The sequence below is a fragment of the Protopterus annectens genome, chromosome 1.part2 (assembly GCF_019279795.1).
Source record: "Protopterus annectens isolate FY-2018-M chromosome 1.part2, PAN1.0, whole genome shotgun sequence".
NCBI lineage: Eukaryota > Metazoa > Chordata > Ceratodontiformes > Protopteridae > Protopterus > Protopterus annectens.
In genome coordinates this window covers 1,212,922,936-1,212,936,767 of record NC_056727.1, presented here as the reverse complement: position 1 = coordinate 1,212,936,767, position 13,832 = coordinate 1,212,922,936, and the positions used below count along the sequence as shown (strand labels likewise).

At 35.2% G+C, this 13,832-nt stretch overlaps 1 protein-coding gene across 2 annotated transcripts in view; it reads left to right on the top strand.

The window, feature by feature from the left end:
* GALE (UDP-galactose-4-epimerase) overlaps positions 1 to 13,832 on the top strand; it is a 553,592-nt gene that overhangs the window by 18,524 nt on the left and 521,236 nt on the right. Inside the window, exon 3 of one of the 2 annotated variants that reach the window (XM_044060072.1) lies at positions 5,129 to 5,241. The exons of the other annotated variant lie outside the window; for it this stretch is intronic. The gene's annotated coding sequence lies outside the window, so the exon portion shown is untranslated. The remainder of the gene's footprint in view (positions 1 to 5,128; positions 5,242 to 13,832) is intronic. 2 annotated transcript variants of the gene reach the window in all.

The following is a 13,832-nucleotide window of genomic DNA, read 5'->3' as shown; positions in this document are numbered from 1 at the left end:
ATGAAGCAGGGTGGGATTCAGGAGAGACTAGGATTTTGGATGCATTTCCTTAAAGAAAATAAGAATTGTACAGAGTATTGCATTTGTGAAGTACAGATAGTATTTTGAGATGCAAGATAGTGCAGGAGTGGAGAAATAGGTATGTAAGGTGGTAAGGGTATAAAAAAAAAGGCAAAGGGGGGCTTGAATTCATTTGAGGAAATTTAGCAGAGGGACCAGGGTATTGGTAGTACACTGGAGGGAATTTGAAGAGGGAAAGGTAATGAGAGCTGAATGAGGCTAAGGAGAAATTTGGACTGCGAGTTAGAGACTGCTTTCCTAACCAGGGATTGATAACAAGAGTATATGCATAGAGAAAGAGACTGTAGAATGCTAAGTGAATGATCATATTTGGCAGGGTTTTCAATTGAGTCTAGAGCAGAAGTTGCAGCTGAAAATGGATAATTAGTAGGTTGTATTACATATTGCATGATAACTTTTAAGAATCAAGTGGAAAAGGTTAGAAAAGCTTGGGAAAAGGAGCATGGCAAGACAAAGGGCCAGTGGAAAGAAATTGTGTAAACCTACAGCAAAATTCAGAAAACGTTTGCATGTGTACCTTTTATACCCAAAACAGACTGGGTTTTTCTTCAAAAGAGGTTTGATGGGGAAGAGAGGGGTAATTGGGAACATGTTATTTCGGAATGTAATGAGTTGGAAGATTTTTAAAAATTCCATACAGAGTACTGTGACACACAGGTTGGGGGAACAAATTGTTTTATCTAAGGAAATTATTCTTTTTGAACTGCGATGTGTGCTGTGAAATGCATACATAGCAAAGCCTTACTAAGTTTACGAGCTGCCAAAAATTACTAGAAGATCAAAAATCAAGGTGTAAACCAACTGTAATTGAAATATGGAATATTGTAAAGGAGATAAAATAACTAGAGATGTATCTTTAGAAAAGGGAAGGAGCAAATTGCTTAGAAGTAGATGGAATTTGTGGGAACAGTGTATGTATATTCAGGAGGAGAACTGAGCAACTGCTGCAGTGTTAGAGTGAATGAAAAATTGTTAAACATATATATAGGACAGTAGTAATGGAAACTGTTATTTTTATTCCCCCATTAGCATTACAAAGATGTTAACAAAACAAATGCTTGGCTTTTTATAATGCTGTCCTGTTTCCCTTCCAGCTTATTTTCTCCAAGTAATATGGTTTCTTAGTTTCACCCAGCTACTTCCTGCTAACTATCTATTGCCTGCCTTCTTCCTTAGCCTTGTACTTACCTATGAATGTATTCAACTGTCTGCACTTGCGGGCCATTTTAAGCCTAGCAAATTTCCCTTTTTGGTCTTGAAATGACCTATCCCATTTAGTTATAGATACATCCCATGATCAGTAATGTATATTACCCCTACTGAGAATAACTAGGATCATACCATGGATAATTTGAGGGGACCCATGCATGGGATAAAGAATTTAACATCTGTCTGTGTCCATTAGTAGTACAGGGGGCAGTCCAAGTTAGGTTTGAAAATGGACAGGGATGAACTTTGTTTTACGTAGACATGGAGTCTGTTTCACAGCAGCAATATCCTCTGCAAAATATACCTACCCCTCCAAACCATTCTGTAGGTGCTGCAGAAGAGGTTTAGATCCCTAGACTGAGTATTTCTGATGCCATTTGACTTGATGTGCAGTAAATGCATCAGTAATGGGTTGGAGGATACTTTGTTTGCCAGTTTCTGGCCACCTCTTAGCCATTTGACTTGATGTGCAGTAAATGCATCAGTAATGGGTTGGAGGATACCTTGTTTGCCAGTTTCTGGCCACCTCTTAGCATTCTGTAGGGTATTGAGTATAGTGACAGGGCTTTGAGTTGTTCAATGTAAAACATCTTGTTTAGGCTTAGTATCCTTTTTAGTAAAGTGTCTCTGTTGGCGATTCAGTTGTTGCATGTGTCTGGACATGCACATGCCAAAGGGGGCATTGTATTCAATGATATGTACAAGTGTGTGTGTGTGTGTGTGTGTTTGCCCTGTTCCTATTGGCAAAATCTACTTTTTCTACTTCATTACTAATTTAGTCTTTATAATGTTGTCAACTTCTTTGTGATACTCTTACTGTTTCCACTCTGCCTAATGGCTTTCCTTCAAAACCCTAACCTTTCTTCATCCCTCAAATTTCCACTTGACTCCCATCATCTTTTCCCACGTTTATCTTTATCCTCCCTGCTTATGCTAAAGTCCCAATTGTGTAGCTTTGCATTATCCCCTCCAAGTAGGTAGTTCTAACTCCCTCCACCCCACATTCAGTAGGACAAATCAAATTATCCTACTTTACTGTTGACCTCTTGCCTTCCGATATAAATTCTTTCAACCGTTTTTTTTTTTAACTTGTCATCCACATTTAACTGATAAAAATTTGGCTGGCATATCTTCAGCACCAAAGGAACTAAAAGCAGTTTCCCTGTCTGCATCTTTTTGTCTGTGGTCATTAATTTTATTTATTGTTTAAATAGAAACTAAATGAAAGATTATTGATCAACTGCCATTCATTTAATTATATACCTAAATATTTCATGTTTTTGTGTCACCATAAATAAGGGTAATAAGTGTGAACTAAAGTGGCAATTAAGGTTAAACGCCATAATGGTACCAGGTATTGAATGCACCTCCATAGTACGAATATTAAAAAAAAAAAAAAAAAAAAAGGCTATGGTTTTATAATAGTAGGAGTTATTATAATGTATGTAGTTTATGTTTTTTAATCGATTCACCGTTAAGATTGAAATGAGTAAGTTAATTGACTAGATCACATGATGTATTTTTTACTGTTTAAGAGATGTTGTATTATGTTTAATGGTTTTGATGAAGTCCAGTTTCAAAGGAAGAAAGCCCTTGACCATTTTATCTTTTTTATTTTAAGTAATCAGAAGCCAAAAAGAACAGACCAGCCACCTTGTGAAACACTGTTTATTCCAATAAGTTGAGCGCTTTCTTCCCCACTAAAGGGACTTCCTCAGAACAATGTAAAACAAACACCCAGCTCTTTTTGTACTCCACCCTAATTAAACAATTAAGTCACTGATTATTAAAACCATCAAAAATACATGAAGTAATACATTTAAAAGTACATTTAAAACAGATGTAACACATTCACAAATTGTAATTAAAAACTTTGCAATGAAACTTCATTATTTTTATATATATATATATATATATATATATATATGTGTGCATATATATATATATATATATATATATATATATATATATATATATATATAAAATGTTGGATTAACCAGCATAATTGATATGCTCCCTCATTACCCCAAAATATTACGCAACTTTAAAATACTAGAAGTAGTAATCATTTAATTTATTCCAGGGTAATGGGAAGCATTTAAAATCAGTTGTCATTTTAATTCCATAATATCTAGATGCACATCTTTTTGCAGCTGTTGCACCACCATAAATTTAAACTTATGTTCTGCATTTGTATGTATATGTCTGTACAATGGACTTGTGATTCTATTATTCCTTATGTCACCTATATGTTCACCTATCCTCACTTTAAATTTCCTACAGGTTTTCCCAATATAAAATATGGGTCAGCCCTGGCATTTAGCCATATATGTCACATTGGTGGAATTACAGTTAAAATGTCCATTTATACATATTGTTCTTAAATTTAATTTAAAATCTTTCCCTGTTTCCAAAATGAATGAACAGTACATACAGCTATTGCACTTGAAATTACCCATGGCTCTGTTAACTGTTACCTTCTCAACCCTCCATTCTAAAATGTTCTTGAAAGATCTGTCTTTCCTATATACTATTTTGGGAGTTCTACCCACCTTCTGTGCAATATTCTCATCAAATTATAGTATCTCCTAATTTCTTTGAATAATATCCGTTATAATACTGGCTTCACTGTTGTATGTTATTATTAAACTCATACATACATTGGCATTATTTGTGTGGCCCACCATTGAAACTGCTCCCCCTGAATAAACATTGTTTGCATAATCCAAAATGTGCTTGTACATTCCCATATCCCGCTTATTTTTAACCTCTGTGGATATGGCTGACATGTTATTCGGGTAACCTCTCTGCCTAAACATTTGCAATATGAAATCCACCTCACATAAAAAAAATCTTCATATTGGTTGACCATTCTGGCTGCCCGCACCAATTGACCCTTGACTACGGATTTCTTTTGATGGTGCAGGTGCCAGCTGGTATAATCCAAATATGAATTGGAAAAGGTAGATTTTCTGTAGATATTGGTGATAAACATTTTGTTACTTGTGACTCATAAGTAAATTTTAAAAATTCAACTGACTTATTTATATATTCTAAAAGTTCTATTAATCTTTGCTCAGTTCCTCTCTAAATAAGGAACAGGTCATCCAGGAATCTAGTATAATGCACTATGTCAGTTTCAAAAGAACTTTTCATTAGGAATTCCTGTTCCCAAAATGACATGACCAGATTCACAAAAATGGGGGCACATGCTGCCCCCATTGCTAACATCCTTCATCTGTCTATAATACTGGCCCTTGAAAAAAAATATAATTAGTCTTTAGAACTACCTCCATCAATGTGATGAACTTATTAATCTGATCTTGATCAAAAATGTGTGCCTTATTCATTTGCTGTTCAACCCATGATAATCCTATTTCATGAGGTATAACCGAAAAAAGATTGGTTACATCCACAGTCACCAAAATTAAATTGGGCAACTTCAGTGGCTTTTAACTTTTCCAAAAATTGCCACAAATCTTTACTAATGTAAGTAAATTTCTCCAAACTTCTTTGCAATTTGTCATCCAGATATTTACTGATTTAAAGCAAGTTTTGGATTTTATATATGTGTGTGTGTGTGTGTGTGTGTGTGTGTGTGTGTGTGTGTGTGTGTGTGTGTGTGTGTGTGTGTGTGTATATATATATATATATATATATATATATATATATATATATATATATATATATATACACACACATATAATGAAGTTTCATGGTAAAGTTCTTAATTACAATTTGTGAATGTGTTTTGTCTCTTTTAAATGTACTTTTAAATGTATTACTTGATGTATTTTTTGATGGTTTTAATAATCAGTGACTTAATTGTTTTAATTAGGGTGAAGTATAAAAAGAGCTGGGTGTTTGTTTTACATTGTTCTGAGGAAGTCCCTTTAGTGGCGAAGAAAGCGCTCAACTTATTGGAATAAATCGTGGTTCACAGGGTGGTTGGTATGTTCTTTTTGGCTTCTGATTACTTGGTATTTTTTCTTTTCTTGTGCCTTATCTTTTTTATTTTATTAAAGTGGCTTGAAGAGATTACAGCGTGGTCTTGGACCTACTTATCAATAATTGTATTTGGGCCTTACTGGAATTAGCATTACTATGTTGGCTTTTTTTGCTTCTGGTTGTGTTTGTTGCCTTTGACAGTGTGTTTTGTTATAAATAAGGGTATATTGAACTAATTCACATGTAGACACATCATTTACCAATGTAGCTTGTGTTTTTCCTTTATTTTGCATCCTGAAAGTACACAAAACTGTCTTATAAAATTCCACAGCACCCCAACGTCATAAGTGCAGAATAACGTCTACAAACATGGCTAGCTTTTTTCCTGACTACTGCACCAATTATTTTCCTGATTTATTATGAATCTCTTATCTCTTTAGCTAAAGATTCCAGCTATATGGCAAATAGGTGAAGAGAATGAGTGCATCCCTGTCTGGTCCTTCTATTTTTAACTCTTTGGAAAGGACTCCTCCTGTTTTTTTTATTTCTGCCTCTGATCCATAATATCATTTATTAACACTGTTTACACCAGCATCCTTCCTCCAAATGTTCAGATTTCCACAGGAGTTCCATCTATTCCTGGAGATTTCCTTGTTGCCTCGTTTTGTATACGATTTTTCTCCTTTATGCTATTAATTGCTTCTGCTGTGTATATATTTTCCATAATATTGCTGAAATATCTCAATCTGTTCAGAATCCATTATTAACTTTCTCGTCATAGGTTCCCTAAGTTTTGCTGCAGTTTTCACTTTTTGTTTGCCTTCACAATACAAATATCTGTGCATTGAAGTTATTAAACAAAACTTTTTAACAGCTATTTTCTTAAACTCCTAAATATTTTCCAGACATGCGGTTATTTTCCTCTTAGCATTCTGCAACCATTCCTCTTGATCTGTAAACCTCCACTTCCGCTACCCATTAAATTCCAGTCACCAACTGTAAAGAAAGTACACGACTGAAAACTTGTCAAATTTCTTCTAAGCCCCACAGTTTTAGGGGATTGCAGATTAAATCTATTTCCCTGCCAGTATCCCTTGACTGCCTCAAATCTTCTGTTTATTGTATTTTTTTTCTTCTGCCACAATTGGAAACCTTCAAAAATATCACTTTTTTTTTTTTTTTATGTCAACTTTTGGTTTCTATCTATGCAGTTCTCATACGTGGTGCATTTGAATTATCCGCTGGTGTACTGTAATTTCTCATTATTCATCCATTTCCTGTCTGTGCATCCATGTCATTTCATCCCAGCCCAGTATCCGTAGTTACAATCTTGGTATAATTTTCTTATTCACAACATCTGTCATTTCACTGTACTTTAATTTACACCACTTCTCTTTTAACATTGTTTTAATGATGATAAGCAATGTAAAGAAAAAAAATGCATAAAACCACAAGAAAAAAATAGGGTAAGCAAACATTACAATCAGATTTACTTGCCTTCCTCATTTCTTCTCCTCTTCCTGTAGTTTTTTAAAACTTTGGGATTTCCCATACTCCTCCTACTTGCATCCTCTCACTTCCCCTGTCAATCCTTCTCTGTGTATAAATCCTAATAATACTCTCTGAATCCTTCCAAAATGTCCTCCAGCTTCTGTCTTATTCTCCTTTTATTTTCCTAGCTAGATCTTGAGTATCTTTGTTTCTACTTCTTGCTGTCTTAGCCTTACAGCTAGCACCTTAATGACTTGAAGGTTAGTGCTGAAATATAGTCTGCCACTACCCCCCCCCCCCAGACCTTTTCATCCTCCAGTGCATGTCTGATTTATCTTCCTGTTTTCTCAATTGCCAACCTAGAATTGCGTGATCTATTATTGTAATAACCTCTGTTCTCAGTTTACCATCTGTTTATGCTCCACCATACTTTTTTCTTTCAAACACCTTTATTGAATTATCACTTGTGACTTTTAGGCAAATTTACATTCCCATAAAAGTAATAAAACTATATTAGCACGACAAACATTATACTTCACATATACAGTAGATATAAAAAGTGTACGTACTCCTGTTAAAATGCCAGGTTTTTGTGATATAAACCATGAGACCACAATAAATAATTTCCAAACTTTTCCCACCTTTAATGTGACCTATAACCTGTACAATTCAATTGAAAAACAAACCAATCTGTTAGGGGAAAAATATAAAAAATAACATACAATGCACTGGTTGCATAAGTGTGCACACCCTTAAGCTAATACTTCGAAGCACCTTTTGATTTAATTACAACATTCACTCTTCTTGTGTACACACCTGCCATCAATTAAAGAGACTCCGATTCATCCCAAATAAAGTTCAGCTGTCCTAGTAGGATTTTCTTGATATTTACTCAGTTGCGTGCTACAGCAAAAGCCATGGTTCGCAGAGAACTTTCAAAGTATTAAAGGGATCTCATTGTTAAAAGGTATCAGGAGAAGGGTACAAAAAATTTTCACTGCATTGGCTATACCATGGAACACCGTGAAGACGGTCATCAAAAAGTGGAGAAAATATGAGACAACAGTTACGTTACAAAAAACTGGACGTCCCTCCAAAATTGATGAAAAGACAAGACAAAAACTGGTCCAAGGAGGCTGCCAAGAGACCTACAACACTGAAGGAGCTGTAGGAATTTCTAGCAAGTACTAATTGTGTACTACAGATTGTGTACTATACACAATAGTCTCCTGTATTCTCCGTATGTCTGGACTATGGGGTAGGGTTGCAAGACAGAATTCTTTTCTTACACAGAAAAACATCCAGCCCTGTCTATAAAATTTGCAAAATAATACATCAAGTCTCCCAAAAGCATGTGGGAAAATGTGTTACAGTCAGATAAGACCAAGGTTGAACTTTCTGGCCACAATTCCAAAAGGTACGTTTGGAGAAAAACAACACTTCACATCACCAAAAGAACACCATCCCCACGGTGAAGCATGGTGATGGCAGTATTATGCTTTGGGGTTGCTTTTCTTCAGCTGGAACTGGAGCTTTAGTCAAGGTGGAATGAATTATGAGCAGTTCCAAATACCAGTCACTTTTGGCCCAAAACCTTCAGACGTCTGCTAGAAAGCTGAAGATGAGGAATTTCACCTTTCAACATGACAATGACCCTAAGCATACATCCAAATCAACAAAATAATGGTTTCACCAGAAGAAAATTTTTTTGGACTGGCCCAGCCAGACCCCAGACTTAAATCCAACAGAAAATCTGTGGGGTGACTTGAAGAGGGCTATGCACAAGAGATGGCCTTGCAATCTGACATATTTGGAACGCATTTGCAAGGAAGAATGGGCAAAGATTGCCAAGTCAAATGTGCCATGCTGATAGGGCTCCTACCTAAGAAGACTGAATGCTGTAATTAAATGAAAAGGTGTTTCAACAAAGTATTAGTTTAAGGGTGTGCACACTTACGCAACCAGCTTATTGTACGTTTTTTTATATTTTTTCTCCTAACAGATTTATTTTTCAATTGAATTGTACAGGTTATAGGTCACACTAAAAGTGGGAAAAATTTTGAAATGATTTATTGTGGTCTTAATATCTCAAAAACCTGGCATTTTAACAGGGGGTGTGTACAATGTTTATATCCACTGTATTACTATATATTGTATAACCTAAGCAATATTAAATTATTAATTTCTGCCTTTTTTTTAAACAAGAAACAACTTTATTAAACCATCACTTACTGCATAGGCAATCATACACTTTATATAAATGAAAACAAACCACACAGACAAAAATCCTAGTTGCAAGCATTTTACATCACAAACCATGCTGACACACTCCCAGTTGCAAATGTATAATCTACCCAATCTTTCTCACAAAAAACATTACATAGCGCATATAAGTCTTGCCGCCTTTTCAACGTCATTTCTCCCTTCTATTTATTGTTCCCACAATTCCCATTTTTCCTGTGTAGTTTGCTCCAACTCTTTTTTTCTAAAGATCTCCATTCCAGTTGTTTTATCTCTGTTACTGTAGTCACTACTTTTAGTATAGCTGGTTTAGATTTTGATTTCCATTTTTCTAATTGCTTTTGTGGAAGCCACCATTATTAGACACAGCAAGGCAATTCTGATTCTGACTCCTAGTTCAGAAAAATCATCTCCCTCATCGGACCAGTCTGCCCACCCTGCATCTCCGACAGTGCATCCTGCAGGGAATATTTAAAGTCTGCCAACTTGCCGCACTCCCAAAAAATATGCTCCCAATTGCCTCTTTCTTCCCTTTCACATCTCCAACATTTACTTTCTGCCTGAGGAAAAATTCTCTGGACTCTACTTGGGGTATAAAGCTATCTATGTAAACAATTCCAGGCAAAAATCCTAAATCTTCTAGATTTTGTTGCATATTTGGGAGACATACATACATATATCCTCCTATTATTTCTTTGTGAATTGCTTATCCAGTCTCTCTTCCCAAGCCTTCTAACCTCCTCTGATTCTCATAGTTATCATGCAATATTTTATATGCTGTATTAATTGATCCTTTTTTAATGGCAGTCTCTGCTTTAGATTCTATTAAAAATTCTACAAGTGCTGGTCTTTCATTTACGACCCCCCCTGTTTCTTTCTCTTTTTGCCTACACTCTGCCTTTCCTATTGGGGATTGAGATCAATCTCTAACCTGCAGTCCAAATTCTTGGTGTTTTCCCATTCTGTCATCCTTTCCTCTCTAGTATTTGCTTCCATTGCCAGTTTTCTCCAATAAATTCCGGCCCCCTCTTGCCTATTGTCTATCCCTAATTGCAGTCATCCCATGTTTGTTTAGTTCTTGGAATACTTTCTACTAATTTATGGATATAATTTTCTGTATAATTACCAATATTCTCCTTAAAGGTCTGCACCCAAAATTCCAGTCTCTCCTTCTTTCATGAGCCTCTCTGTTTCATCATCATCCTTTTCCACTTTGAATTATAGTTTTCTGCTTGTGCTATGTATAGGAGTCTTAACTGTGTAGCACTGAAATACCCCTTCTAATTGGGTAATCCCAATCCACCGTGTTCTACTGGAACAATCGGCTTATCCCACTTGACTCTTGCCTTCTTCCCCTCCCAGATAAAGTCCTTCAGCATTTTATTAACTGCTACCAACAACTTCTCCTATGGTTGATAAAAATATGCCTGACCTGTGTATAAGACTAAAGGGACTAAAAACATTTTAACTGCTTATAACTTATCTATATCCATATAGCAAAGCTTCCATTTTGTCAGTTTTTGTATTATCTTTTGTTTAGTCTCTTCCCACATATCCTTAGCTGCCACACCTAGAATCATTTTTAATCCATACTCGTAAATATTTCATTTTATCATGTCCCTCCTCATAAAAATGGGTATTCCTGAAACTGTCCATTTGTGGGTACATAATTTACAAGTATTGTTTTTGGTTTAGCTTCATTAATTTTGTATCCTGAAAAGATCTGAAACTGTCTCAAAATGCTTCACAACACACTAATGTCCTTTTCTGGTTTGTCAGGTACAAAATAATACCATCTGCAAATAAAGCCAGCTTTTCTTGACTACCATACCAATTATATCCTTGAATTTCTGAATCCCTTATTTTCTTTGTCAGTAGTTCTAAATATAATGCAAATAAAGGGAAAATAGGATTCTTTCTTGTTTGTATTTATCTGTGAGGTCATTTACATTTAAAGACATTAAAGAAAGCATCATTGTATTAAAAAGTTATTATTCCAACCTTTTATGTATTGACACCTTTCACCATAATATTTTTTCTGTTCAGTCTAGCCAAACAATATTACTCACACTAGCATAATTAAAATTCTCCTCCCATTTTCCACGCATCAGTCCAGCCTACCATTTCCTAAGTAATTTTTAAAAATAATTCTTTCTTCCTTTGTTTCCTACTTCTTGGTACTCCAGCCACTTCCTTTTTACTAGTAATAACATTACAGTCTCCTGTACATTATTAATACTACTGTCATTTTAATTCCTTCAGAAGCACCCTTTAATCCCTGCACATCTTCCCTTCCTGTCTTCTAGTCTTTGGGCCAATTTGAGTGTCTTCATCAGCAGCATTGTTACATCCCCAAGATGCACTTTAAGCTGAATTATAACCCTTCTTTAAGTTAATTTGTTTCTCCTTTGTTAAATGTGTTTCTCGTAATGCTATTTATTATCTGTGCCTTGGTTCTTCTTTTCATGTCTCTTATTTTTCTACCCATACCATTTACATTACAAATTTTAATGTTAGCTGCATTTTCTTCCATTTTGTTTTTGTAACCTATTTATCCCTTTACTTTTTCTTAACACCAAATTTGCATGCCTCTCCTCCCAGAATATCTCTGAATATTTCCCCTTCATTTTTTGCATTCCTCCCCTAATCTCTCTTCTCGAAGAGCCCACTTGCTCTACCTCCCCACTACTTTACCTCCCTCTCTTCTCTAACTGTATACACACTTACAAAATGCTCTTCCTTTCTTAGAGCACTGTTTGTCTGATTTGGTATAATCAGCCTCCTATTCCTTTTTCCCCATCATAAATATGGTGGTACACTATTGTGTGTTGGGGTTTTCTGCCCACTACCCAACTTCTTTACATTTTTTCATGCCTTCTTTTTTCCCTCCATTCCTCTTCCCCTTCTCTAGTTTTCATCCTGTCTCTGTCACTTTTCGACCGTAACTTCAGTTCTCAGTCTAGATTTAATTTCAACACCCGTTGTTTCCACTTTTCTTTCTTTTAAACTTTTCTCCATCTTCTCTTCCTTTCTTACATATACAGTACAGGGCAGAAGAAGAATGAATGCTCTTAACTACTCCATTTTGTAGATGTTTTATTCTCTGCTTTGCCTGGTTACCTGCTTTCATTTTTCTCTTAAGTCCTTACAGTGAGGGGTCTGGCATTTAGCAGAACATCCTCCCTACCCTATTTTGTTCTAGCATCTTTCACTATGCTGAACTGTCAAATTTCTTGTGTATTTAACACATCTATCCTTCATTCTTTTCCTATTATTTACATGGCATGTGCTGCATCACCTTTATCCTTTTATTAAGTTCTTGTTCTGTATTCTTTTCTGTTCCTTCACCGCATTCCCTTTGTCTGTCTTTTTTTATTCCCCTCATGATTGTTTCACCCTGTTAGTTTCACAGGTGGTCTTTTCTTTAGTTATATGGCTATTTTCATACATAGGCAGAATGCCTGAGATTTCTCTAACATCCTCTTCTACATTTCACTTGCTTGTGATTCATGTTTCTCCCCTTCTCTATCCATTAGGCATACTCCCCACTTTGTCAGTATTTAGCCTTTGAGAACATCTATTTTACAACCTTCCTACAGACTCCCTTATTTCTTGTAATATATTCTTTTTTTTTTTTTTTCAATTTATAGTAAGCTTTAGGTAAAGGAAATACAGGGATAAATATTTAACTGTGGCACAGGTAATGGAAACAGAAAAACAAGAACAAAAGTATTACATTTGCTTGTGAAGTCCACTGCAGTCTGTTACTTGTATCTGTCAGTTTCTAAAGCACTTTATCATTCTTATCAGATGAATCTGTGTGTCTGTCTGTGTGTGATGTATACTACACAAAATTCCCCTTTCGGCTTTTTTGCACCTTTTTAATGCTCAAATGTATACTTTTCTAAATATCAATAAAATATTGTATAAAAGAAAATGATAGTGATGCAACTTGCAGTATACCTTGCTTTTAGTACAGAAGGGTGAGAGTTCTGTTCCCACACTAGGTACTTGTATTGTTGACACTGCAGTGCAGCATGGGGGGTGGTGCTGCACTCGTCTGAGTTTGCTGTCCTTCAGATGAGATTTTAAACTGAGGCCTCATCTACTTCAGTTGGTAGTAGCATACATTTGGAAAAGATCCCACAGCATCTATCAAGAGTAGAGGTCTTTTATTATAACTATGTACAACTAAATAGTAATCTACATATCTACATATTTAAAAAATATTGGTTACAATTCTCTTTTTGTTCCATCATAATTTTTCTGTTTTTTAGACCCCCATCCCTTCCACAACCATTTGAGTTTTCTTATATTTGGTATTGCCCAATTTCCATTGAAGAAAAGTTTGGTCAGTCTTTCTTTCCATATTGTCTGTACAATACAAAACAATTTTGTTTCTATAGTTTGATATTGCTTACTATGATTTTCATAAAAATATGCAATCATATCCATATTTATCTTGTAGTCTCATACTACTTTAAAAAAATTGTTTCTTGCATTATTTTTCCCGTAATTTTTCAACTCTTCTGCACTGTAAAAGAACGTGTTCTACCATCTCTAATTCATTATAAAAGTAACATGTCCTTTGAATTACTCTCTTATGTAACATGCTTCCTTTCATTGGCTATTTATTTGCCACTTCGGTAAGAAGTGTTTGACTTTCTACCTATTTTATACCCCATTTATTCCTTCCTTTCTTTTCTAGCTCAGACTTTTCTTCTCTTAAATTTCTCCATGGATTTATGTCATAATTTTGTGTCATTATATGTTTTATACCAAGTATTTCTAATGTCTTCTTAGTCTTTTATTTTTAACTTGCATATTTGTATTTTTTTCATGATGCCTCTTTATCTCTTCAT